Raw genomic sequence first — 12,061 nt, forward strand, 5'->3', positions numbered from 1 at the left:
GGCTTGTCAGCCAAGAGACTTGTGAATGATAGACTGTTATCAATTCCTACCTTTTAGTTTTCTCTGTAAAACCGAAGTTGCCTCTTTAATTAAAAGTTACACTTAGTATAGGTGATTGAGGCTATCTGAAGAGAAATACAGCTAGGTACATGATTTTGTTTTTTCAGGAATAACGAGAGTACTTTTGTCCTAAAGTGAAAGCTCACCCTGTTTTAGAACATGAAAAAGCATAGTAAAATGTATTCATAATAACTCAGAGGAACTTATTTATTTTATAACTGGAAGTTTGTACCTTTTGGCCACCTTCACTCATTTTGGCCACCCATGATTCAATTTTAATTAACTACAGGTTTTTTTTTGTTTTGTTTTGCTTTTTTTTTTCCTTTTTCTTTTTCAAGACTGAGTTCTAAATTAAGGGAAAAAAAAAAACAAAAAGAGGAAAATTTTGGATATTTTTTTATACCTAAAATTGGTTTTGGGTTTTCTCATAAAGCCCCTGGAAATTTTCAGAAGTTTCTTATTGTGCCTTATAAAAATAAGAGTGTTAAAAATAATTAGGCTTATTTGATATGCTCCCTATTTCTTAATTGGTTGAAAGCTATTGTAAGAGTTGCCTGGGAAGAATTGTCAAACCAGAAAATATGCTCATTCTTTCTTGGGTTACAGTTGTATAGGAAACTGGATATTCACAGAGATATTTCACACATTGTGTACTTTTATGGGAAGCCTTAGAGATTTTTTATTGCTTTTGTGATCCGTAATATGCTCTTAACCATAAAGGAAACATTGACCAGCCTCTTAGAAGATAGTAACGTACTGCACATAATAGATAATTTTACTCTCCTCCATTCTGATATTATTGATCATTGGATTAAAATAACCACAATCACTCAGTCTCATTTTTCTCTCCCTGTAAGCTATTCCTAACCCATTTGGAAGACTATGCTTTTATAAACTTCAATGAAACTTTTTATAAACTTCAATGAAACTCTTTAAAATATACTTGATATTAATTCTTAAGAATTCAGAAACATCTTTTACTGAGTCTTCTTACTTTTCTGTTTTCTCCTCCTTTTAAAAAATATTTATGTATGTATTTATACTGGTGGAGGGGTTTGGCACCTAACAAAGGGTTTGATCTCAAGACCCTGAGCTCATGACCTGAGCTGAAATCAAGCATTGGATACTTAATGGACTGAGCCATTGGATACTTAATGGACTGAGCCACACAGATACCCCATCTTCTAACTTTTCAATGATAATATGTATTATTTATATATTCAACGATAACCTTTGTTCTTTTCTATCAGCATAAGATTGAGCAAATCAATTATGTAATGAAGGCCATGTCTGTAGTAACAAATCTCATTTTATCAGGTACCATAAGCTCACTAATAAGGAACAAGGATCAATCTTATGTGAGAATCCCATGTGTTCATAGGCATCCTAAGAAAACTGGGCTTGTATGTGGACCAGAGGATTCTAGTCTGATAGGTGATTTAAAAACAAACAAACACAATACTCTGCGGCAGACCACTCTTTAGCAAATTTTGAAGATCTCCAAAAAAAAAAAAAAAAAAAAAAAGTATTCTCCCAAAATTTTAGGTACTGTAGGTAAAATCGAGAGAGAGAGATTATCTTGATCTTGACTTCTAGTCTCAGGATAGAAGGGCAAATAACAGAGACGTTTAAGAATTCAGTCCAAGATTCCTTATGAAACCCCCCAGACAGAAGTCAATTATCTTGTATTAACAGTTGTTCAATACTGTGCAGCTTTACATTGGCAGAGTAAACTCAAGGAGGCCACATGGTATTGACATTCTATTTGCATTTATATAAACAATCAGACCACAGTTAATGAGCCCAGCTATTTTGTGATCATGGATGTTATTTGGAGATTATTTATAATCCCAAAGGGGAGACTATTAGAAAAATTACCCCAAATTTGGAAGTAGGCAAGAGAGATTACTTGGTGTACTTTCAGTATAGTGTTGGGCTTGACCTTCTCCTGACAAGACTATTTCACAATTTGTGTGGGAACAGAGATTAATTTATAGGTTTTTGATTAGTTCCCTTATGGATTGAATTAAATTGTCTGACACATACTTTATATTTATATAAGAATGTGAATTTTTCTAACCTTTGGAAAACTATACTTTAATACTGATATTGTTAATCAAAGTTATGGATAGGTAATTTGCTATAGCAATATGTTATTATGGATAGGTATTTGGTATTGCAATAGGTCGTACCGCTAAGAAAAATGGGCCCTTATTATGGTTCTTTAAGGCACTTGGCTAATTGTTTTAAGGATACAACTATCAAGAATATCAATAATAGTAACAATTGTTCAAAGAATAATGATTGTGTGCTATTTAATAGTCTAAAAACTTTGCTTACATTACCTATTATTCTCACCACAGTCTATGTGGGCAGTATTTTCCTTCTTTCACAGATAAGGAAATTGAATCTTTGAATTTATACAGCTAGTAAGTGGCAAAACAGTTTTAATCCCAAATCTGTCTTACTTTAAAGCTAGTATTTTCCTCTTTGGTGGTCTTCTACTATGCTAATCAGCCTCCAATAAACACAATTCCTTTCTTTAAGGCGCTGACCAAACTGAAAGGAAAAGTTTTTTAAACGTGCAAAAATGTCAGCAATACTTTTTGAAAAAATATCCACATATAAGTGGACTTTTACAGTTCAAACCCATGTTGTTCTGAGGTCAACTGTATATCATGCCTGCTTTTTATTTCAGGTTGATTTTTGGCAAGTTATGTCTCCTTGCTAGGATTCAGTTTCTCCTTTTTTTTGAAACGTTTCATCTCCAATACATTTTTTTTTTTAATTTCTCACCTATTTTGCTATCCTTTTTGTTCCTTGTATCATTCATTCCCTCTTTGCCAGCTTGGATACCATTGTTAATTGTTAGACTTACTCCCTGATTTACACTATTGACTTTTTCTGTTGATTTGGTAAGACTGAATTTTGATTTCATCCAACATCATCTCCTCTGTGCCTGCATCTGGGGCAGCTGAATGTGCCTGAAGAAAAATGTACAATGATGCTGACTGTTCTCATGGTATGTTTATGACCATTAATGTCAAGGCAGCTCTTGTGGAGACAAATCCGTTATATTTTTATTCCTAGTTAATTCACTCTCTAGTCTTTCAGATTACTATTTCTTTCCCTCTCTTGCCCCAGACCTCCAATATCTTAGGCCTTCTCTTTACCCTGTGCTGATGAACCTGCATCCCCTGTTTTTATTAAGAAAACAGGCATATTTATAATACTTCCACATAATGCTGCCACTACATCTTAGCTACTTGTAACCCTATCCAGAGGCCACAACTTTACTCCTCATTGAATGGAGTCCTTGCTCCCAGTAAGGACTCCCTCCATTTGTACAAAGTATCTCATTCCTTCTTTTCTTCCCTGTGATATCACTCCTGCATGTATTCCCCTCTTGCTTCATCACTCTTTGCAGGCTACTGGGTTATAACCAGAGAACACACTAAAATGTTCTAATAAAATGGCCTCTCCAGCTACTGCCTCATTCCTGCGTACAAAAATGTCCTCAGAAGACCTGCCTAAACTCGTTGTATCCACTTATCTGCTCCCTTCCATCCTTTTTTTGAATCCACTCTATTGAAGTTTCTCTCCCCAACTCTGACTATTGTCAAAGCCATCAGTGATCGCCACATGGACAAAAACCGTTCAGTTTCCAGTCCTTATATTATTTGAACAAAACCAGCATTTGACCTGACTGATGGTTCTCCCCTTCTTTAAACGCTTTACTCAAGTGCTTTAGGACTGCCACTTCCTCTTTGTTCTCTTTCTAGCTCTCTGGACACTGATTTTCAGACTCTTTTGCTGGTTATCTCTATGAATTTTAAATGTTGGTATCCTCTAAGGCATAGTTCTTAAACCTCTTCTCTTTGCTATCTGAATTCATTGCACAGGTGAAATTATCTAGAATTATGGTTTTACATGCCAGCTATAAATTGGTAAGTTGCATATTTATAAAGCAGTGTTCAGCATGTTGAGCATATGGGTTAATATCTTTTGGAGTGTCATGGGTCTAATCTTTCTGCTGGGTGAAAGCTAGCTACTCCACTGCTTCTGGTCTCCGGTCATTGCTCAAGACTGAATTGTGACATCCTCCACCCCAAATTCCTGTGTTGAAGCCATAGCCCCCAGTGTGATGGTATTTGAGATGAGGGCTTTGAGAACTAGTTAGGTTTAGATGGAATCACCAGGGTAGAGTCCTCATGATGGGATTAATGCCCTGATAAAAAGAGGCTAGAGAGCTTGCTTCTCTCTCTCTCTCTCTCTCTCTTTTTCCCCTTCTCTCTCTCTCTCTTTCTCCAGTCCTGTCATGCACTTAGGAAAGGTCATACGAGGACACACAGAGAAGGTAGCCACCTGCAGTGGAAGGAGGGAGCTCTCACTAGATACCAACCCTGCCGGCACCTTGATCTTGGACTTCCACATCTCCAGAACTCTGAGAAACAAATACCTGTTATTTATGTCATTCAATCTATACTATTTTGTTATGGCAGCTGAAGCAAACTAAGACAATTCTCATGTAGCTCCAGAAAACCAGGGTCCAGTAACTACAACATGGACTAGTTTCTGCCATGTCTTAATTCACAGTTGAACTTAAACATCTGTACCTTAACTCTAAGCCACTGTAGCCACATTATAGCTGTGCTTTCTCTAGAAGAGTCAGAAAAAGCCAGAGGCCCAGCTGAAAGTCCCTTGGCAAATTCTGTGTTGGACTGGTCAGAAGCCGAGTGTGATACTGGATAGTTGTTGGCAGTCTTGGTGCTCCCCCTGCTCAACACTGTATTCTAGGTACGCAGTATTGTTCATGGAACATGGGACTGTTCGATATGTTTTATGTTTGATGAATGTTGACTGAATGAAGGAACATGGAGCAAAGTCTTCTTTTGTAATATTGATCATTAAATAAACTTTTCTTTTTTCTGTTTTTTTAAGGCTTACTTTACAGTGCTGCCATTAGAAATGAGGATGTTCTCTGCCCTTCCCTGCCTGCAGAGTTCACATGATGATGTGTAAATGAGCTCATTGGAGATACATATGCTACTTTCAAATTGGTATTTGTCACAATACTGTTTGTTGTTTGTAGGATTAATAGTGCTTGTATCCAGACTAGAAGTTACTACCCAAAATCATTTGGTAAACATTCATCACTAGAAATTCTCCTGGAAATGGTAAGAAAATACAATTTTAAGTCAATGTAAAACTGTGGTTTGAAATCATATTAAGAGTTCTCCAAATTCTTAAATAATGGCTTAATTGCTATATAAAAGATGGGAGGATTGGGTTGGTTTCATTATGGCCAAGCAAACTGATTCTGTTCACTAGTCTGGAAATCAGTGAATGACTCAAATTTATGCCAAGCGCTTTACGCGTATTTTCTCACTCAATCTTCCAACAGTTCTCTGGAGTACACATTATTGTACATATTATGAATAACCACATATTCAAGACTATATAAAATCCTGGCAACTTCTACTGCCTGGAGACTACTGAATATCCCAATATAGCCAAGACTGTCAACTTTAGTAACACTGCTACTCTTCTGGGTCTTGCCGATGAAATTAGTGGACTTTCCAACTTTTTATGTCGCAATCTGTGTGAGTGCTTAGATTACCAGGAATAACTGAAGTTTATTTATGAGGTAGGTTGTAGAGGAAAACATGAAGATCTGAATTGCCTTCAAGTTGTGTTTTTACTTCAAAATAGGTCACTGTCTGTTTAGACTCACTCTCTCAAAGAATGGGTCACAGAGGTGAAACCAGAACAATTCTGCAATTTCCCAGACCACACATGACCCTGTTCTTCCAGTATTCACTATGACCCTGACTTTAAATTTTTGCCAGGTGGCTGTCTGTGAGATGAGCTGGATATCTTTCTGAGCCTGGCATGACCAGGGAATGACTCTCGGTTTTGGACAGAGAGCATTGAACTTGAAGATGCTGCCAGTTCATTAAGTGGCTAGGCTTAACTTCAGGCTTTCAAAGTCAGCCCATCTTGGCCTAGTCTAATATAAAAGAGTTTATTTAAATAGGGCTATGGGTAGATACATCATTTACTTAGAAGTCGTCATTCCTTTTTTTTTTTTTTTTTTAATGTTTTATTTATTTATTTGACAGACAGAGATCACAAGTAGGCAGAAAGGCAGGCAGAGAGAGAGGGGGAAGCAGGCTCCCTGCCAAGCAGAGAACCAGATATGGAACTTGATTTCAGGACCCCGAGATCATGACCTGAGCTGAAGGCAGAGGCTTTAACCCACTGAGCCACCCAGGTGCCCAAGAAGTTGTCATTCCTTTTGACACTTGAATATACGATTAATTAATAAAAAAGGAAGACTACGCACCTGAAATAACCACATGAATCATGCCTGCTAACATGATTATACCCTGCATGTGGAAATTAGTTTGACCTTTTCATAAAAAGAAAGTACACGTAGTACTATTATTGTTCTGTGGCACCGCACGTTTTTCCACCCCAATGTTAAAGAGAGGATGACAGATAAAAACACATAATTCACATTACACCTAATGACTTTTAAATTTATTTTATTTAATCCATAGATAGCTAATAATTATCATGATTTTCAAGTCAAATTTTATAAAAGTTCACTGAAAAGCCAAGGTTATCCATGTCCTGGATCCCCATCCAATTCCCAGAGGTGACCACTTTTATTTGTTAGGTATCCTTTCAGAGATTTTTAAAATGCATAGTCAATTAAGACAAATATATATTCTTACTTTAATCCTGTTGTTACTTAAACGTAACCTACTTCTTCTTCTTCTTCTTCTTTTTTAACTTAGTAACAGGTCATGGAAATTTTTCATGGTAGTATACTTTCTTTTATTTTTCGTATCTGCATAGTAGTATCCCATTTTAAGACTGTATCTCTGTTAAAAAACATTGGAGTTGTTTCTAATCTTTTATTATTCCAGACAAGGTTGCAAAAAATAAATGTATATAGTATTCCCAGATATACTTTCAGAATTTCTACAAATAGTGACAGTTTTACAGCTTTAATTCCAATTTTTTTGTGTGTGCGTGTGATTGGTCGCCAGGTTCTTTATTTTTTATTTATTTATTTATTTACAAATATTTTATAAATATTTATATTTATGTTTATAAATTATATATATATTTTATAAGTTTTATATTTATATTTATAAATATTATAAATATTTATATTTATTATAAAATATTTATAAATATTTTATAACAGTATTCATTGTTTTTGCACCACACACAGTGCTCCCCATGCAATCCGTGCCCTCTCCAATACCCACCACCTGGCTCCCCCAACCTCCCACCCCGACCCCTTCAAAACCCTCAGATTGTTTTTCAGAGTCCATAGTCTCTCATGGTTCACCTCCCCTTCCAATTTCCCTCAACTCCCATCTCCTCCCCATCTCCCCTTGTCCTCCAATGTTTTTATCTCTATTTTTTTCGGCATCCCAAGGTTTTTTATTTAGTCTTTTAAAGTCTTAAAGTTTTTTTTTTTTTTTTAAAGATTATTTATTTATTTGACAGAGAGAGAGAAGGAACACAGGGAGGGAAAGTGAGAGAGGGAGAAGCAGACTCCCCGCTGAGCATGGAGCCCACGCAAATGGGGCTCAATCCCAGGACCCTGGGATCATGACCTGAGCTGAAGACAGATGATTAATGACTGAGCCACCCAGGCACCCCTAAATCTTTTCTTAAAGTTTTTACTTAAATTTTGATGTTTATATCTTTAATTTTTTCCTTGTCGCAGTGACTTAAAACCCCAGAATAATGTTTAAAAATAGTTGTAACGCATCATGGTCCTTTCCCTTACTTTAGTAGAATTTCCTTTAATGTCTTATCTTTAAACATGGCTTTTAGACTGAGACAAGCACATTGTCTTGTTAAGAAAGTATTCATATGTTCCTAGATAATTGAGAGTTTAAAAAAAAATCAAGAGAGGAGTGTTGAATTTTTCAAATACCTTTTCAATGTCTCTAGAAATAACTCTATGTTTTTTGCTCCTTAGATCTTTTCATATGATTATTTATCTGAATGAATTTACTAATGTAATGAATTATTCTTAAATTCTTAGATTCTGAATTTATGGTAAAAGTGATCTATAAGTTTGCTTTATGGTCAAACTTTGTTAGATTTTAATTTCAATGTCACTTACTTTATAACATTTAATTGAAAATATTTATTCTTTTTATGCTTCTTAAGAACTTAGGCATCATAACAATTATCCACTTTTTAAATTGACTGTATGCCTTATGCTGTACTTTTTATTTCCGTGACTTATTTATTTTATAAGTGGAGGTTCATGGCTCTCAGTCTCCTCTGTTTCGTCCATTCCCAACCTACCTTCCCTCTGGCAACCACCAGTTTGTTCTCTGTATTTATGAGGTCCATTTCTGGTTTTTGTTGTTGTTGTTATTTGTTTTGTGTTTTAGATTCTACATATAAATGAAATCATATGGTGTTTGTATTTTTCTGTCTGATTTATTTCACTTGGTATAATATCCTCTAGGTCTATCCATGTTGTTGTAAATGGCACGATTTTATTCTTCTTTTAGTCAAGTAATATTTTATGTGTACATATGTATATCACATCTTCAGACACTTAGGTTGTTTCCATATCTTGGCTATTGTAAATAGTGTGGCCATAAATAGAGGGGTCCATATATCTTTTCAAATTAGTGTTTTTATTTTCTTCTGGGAAATACCCAGAAGGGTAAGTACTTTGTAGTATGGTATTTCCATTTTTAATTTTCTGATGAACTTGTATACTGTTTTCCATAGTGGCTACACATTCACGTTCTACCAACAGTGCACCAGGGTTCACTTTTTGCTACATCCTTGCCAATGTGGATTCTTTTTTTTTTTTTTTTTTTTTTTTTGTTATTTCTTGTCTTTTTGGATCCTAGCCATTCTGACTAGTAAATGGTTATACCTCATTGTGGTTATCAGCTCTTTAAATAATTTGGTAAAATTCCACTTTGAAGATCATATTGGCTTGGTAATTCATTGGAGGAGGATGGAGGATTGACAATTTTTACGATTTCTTCTCTTTGGATTTTCTATGTCCTCTAGGGACAGTTTGGGTTAATTATATTTTCTACTAAAAGTATTCATTTTAGGTCTTCTTCTCAACTCGAGCCAGGCCTACACATAAACAACCATGTCTAAGGGACCTGCAGTTGGCATTGATGTTGTTACTCCTGCGTGGGTGTCTTCCAGCATGGGAAAGTGGAAATAATTGCCAATGATCAGGGAAACCAGACCACCCCAAGTTATGTCGCCTTCACGGACACCAAACGATTGATTGGTGATGCTGCGAAGAACCAAGTTGCAATGAACCCCACCACCACAGTTTTTGATGCCAAAGCCTGATTGGACGGAGATTTGATGATGCTGTTGTCCAGTCTGATATGAAGCATTGGCCTTTCATGGTGGTGAATGATGCTGGCAGGCCCAAGGTCCAAGTAGAATACAAGGGAGAGACAAAAAGCTTTTATCCAGAGGAGGTGTCTTCTACGGTTTTGACGAAAATGAAGGAAATCACAGAGGCTTATCTTGGGAAGACCGTTACCAATGCAGTTGTCACAGTACCTGCGTACTTCAGTGATTCTCAGCGTCAGGCTACCAAAGATGCTGGAACTATTGCTGGTCTCAATGTACTTCGAATCATCAATGAGCCAACTGCTGCTGCTATTGCTTATGGCTTAGACAAAAAGGTTGGAGCTGAAAGGAATGTGCTGATCTTTGACTTAGGAGGTGGCACTTTTGATGTGTCAATCCTTACTATTGAAGATGGGATCTTTGAGGTTAAGTCCACAGTTGGAGACACCCACTTAGGTGGAGAAGACTTTGACAACCGAATGGTCAACCATTTTATTGCAGAGTTCAAGTGCAAACATAAGAAAGATATCAGTGAAAACAAGAGGGCAGTTCGTCGTCTCCATACTGCTTGTGAACGTGCACAAGAAGAAAGCGTACACTTTCTTCCAGCACCCAGGCCAGTATTGAGATTGATTCTCTGTATGAAGGAATTGACTTCTATACCTCTATCACTCGTGCCCGGTTTGAAGAATTAAATGTTGACCTGTTCCATGGCACCCTGGACCCTGTAGAGAAAGCTCTTTGGGATGCCAAGTTAGACAAGTCTCAGATCCATGTTATTGTTCTGGTGGGTGGTTCTACCCGTATCCCCAAGATTCAGAAACTTCTCCAAGATTTCTTCAGTGGAAAAGAACTGAGTAAGAGCATCAACCCTGATGAAGCTGTTGCTTATGGTGCAGCTGTCCAGGCAGCCATCCTTTTTGGAGACAAATCTGAAAATGTTCAAGATTTGCTGCTGTTGGATGTCACTCCACTTTCTCTTGGCATTGAAACTGCTGGAGGAGTCATGACTGTTCTCACCAAGCGTAATACTACCATTCCTACCAAACAGACACAGACCTTCACTACCTACTCTGACAACCAGCCTGGTGTGCTTATTCAGGTGTATGAAGGTGAGCGTGCCATGACCAAGGACAACAATCTACTTGGAAAGTTTGAACTCACAGGCATACCTCCTGCTCCTCGTGGTGTCCCTCAGATCGAGGTCACTTTCGATATTGATGCTAATGGTATCCTCAATGTCTCTGCCGTGGATAAGAGCACAGGAAAAGAGAACAAGATTACCATCACTAATGACAAGGGCTGCTTGAGCAAGGAAGATATTGAGCGCATGGTCCAGGAAGCTGAGAAGTACAAAGCTGAAGATGAGAAACAGCGGGACAAGGTGTCTTCCAAGAATTCACTTGAGTCTTACGCATTCAACATGAAAGCAACTGTTGAAGATGAAAAACTTCAGGGCAAGATAAATGATGAAGACAAACAGAAGATTCTTGACAAGTGCAATGAAATCATCAACTGGCTTGATAAGAACCAGACTGCAGAGAAGGAAGAATTTGAACACCAGCAGAAAGAGTTGGAGAAAGTCTGCAACCCCATCATCACCCAGCTGTACCAGAGTGCAGGGGGCATGCCAGGAGGAATGCCTGGAGGCTTCCCTGGTGGTGCCTCCTCTGGGCCCACCATTGAAGAGGTTGACTAAACCAATCTGAGAGTAAATAGGTTGAGCATTGTTCCACACACAATATTCAAAGGACCCAAATTTGTAGTAAATTCCATGGCAGTTGTAATGTTGAGCTGCTATAGCAAAAAAACTGGGCATTCTTGATACTTGAATATGGAATATGTGCACAGGGAAAGGAAATAAACATTGCACTTTATAAGCACTGTATTGTTAAGTGGAAAATGCAATGTCTTAAATAAAACTGTATTTAAAATTGGAAAAAAAAAGTATTTATTTTACCCAGGTTTTCAAATGTATTTTTCTATCTATAGTATGCATTTATAATGGAGCAGTATATCTTTCATATTATAATAGTTTGTAACCACTAAATCTCCACACTCTCAACAAATTTTTTAAAGTTTAATTTCTCTCATGGGGAGAAACTTAATTTTTCTCTTAGGAGGAAGAAAAATGAAAAAATGTTGGAGACACATGTAGTATGTTCAAATATTTTAAGATTATTTTAACATTTTCTGTTTCTGTTTTTTAAACCCTTTAACCTTTCTAATTTTTTTATATTTGTATATTTTTTCTTGATTAATGATCATTTCAGATATTTTCATAATTACAAAAAAACAGCTTTTGGGGTTATGTATTAATTCTAATCACTGTTCTTTCTTTTATATGCTCATTATTTGTTCTTCTAAACTACTTTTTTTCTCCTGTTTTCCTTCTGTTTTTTAAATAGTATTTTTCTTTTTTTTTTCAGTTGGTGCTTATTTAATTAATTTAGCTAACACTGTGTCACAGAATTCTGATGAGTAATGTTTTCATTTATCTTTTCTAGAAAGTCTATAATTTTGTTTATAAGAGTACGTAAGAGAGTTTTTTGTTTATTTCTAGGTATGGAGATTTTTGTTTTTCTGATTTTCCTCTCAATTTCTAATTGTATTATATTGT

At 36.4% G+C, this 12,061-nt stretch overlaps 1 pseudogene; it reads left to right on the plus strand.

The window, feature by feature from the left end:
• The first annotated feature begins 9,205 nt into the window (after positions 1 to 9,205).
• Positions 9,206 to 11,321, plus strand: LOC122900057 (annotated as a pseudogene).
• Positions 11,322 to 12,061: the final 740 nt, after the last annotated feature.

The sequence above is a fragment of the Neovison vison genome, chromosome 2 (genome assembly GCF_020171115.1).
Source record: "Neovison vison isolate M4711 chromosome 2, ASM_NN_V1, whole genome shotgun sequence".
Classification (NCBI taxonomy): domain Eukaryota; kingdom Metazoa; phylum Chordata; class Mammalia; order Carnivora; family Mustelidae; genus Neogale; species Neogale vison.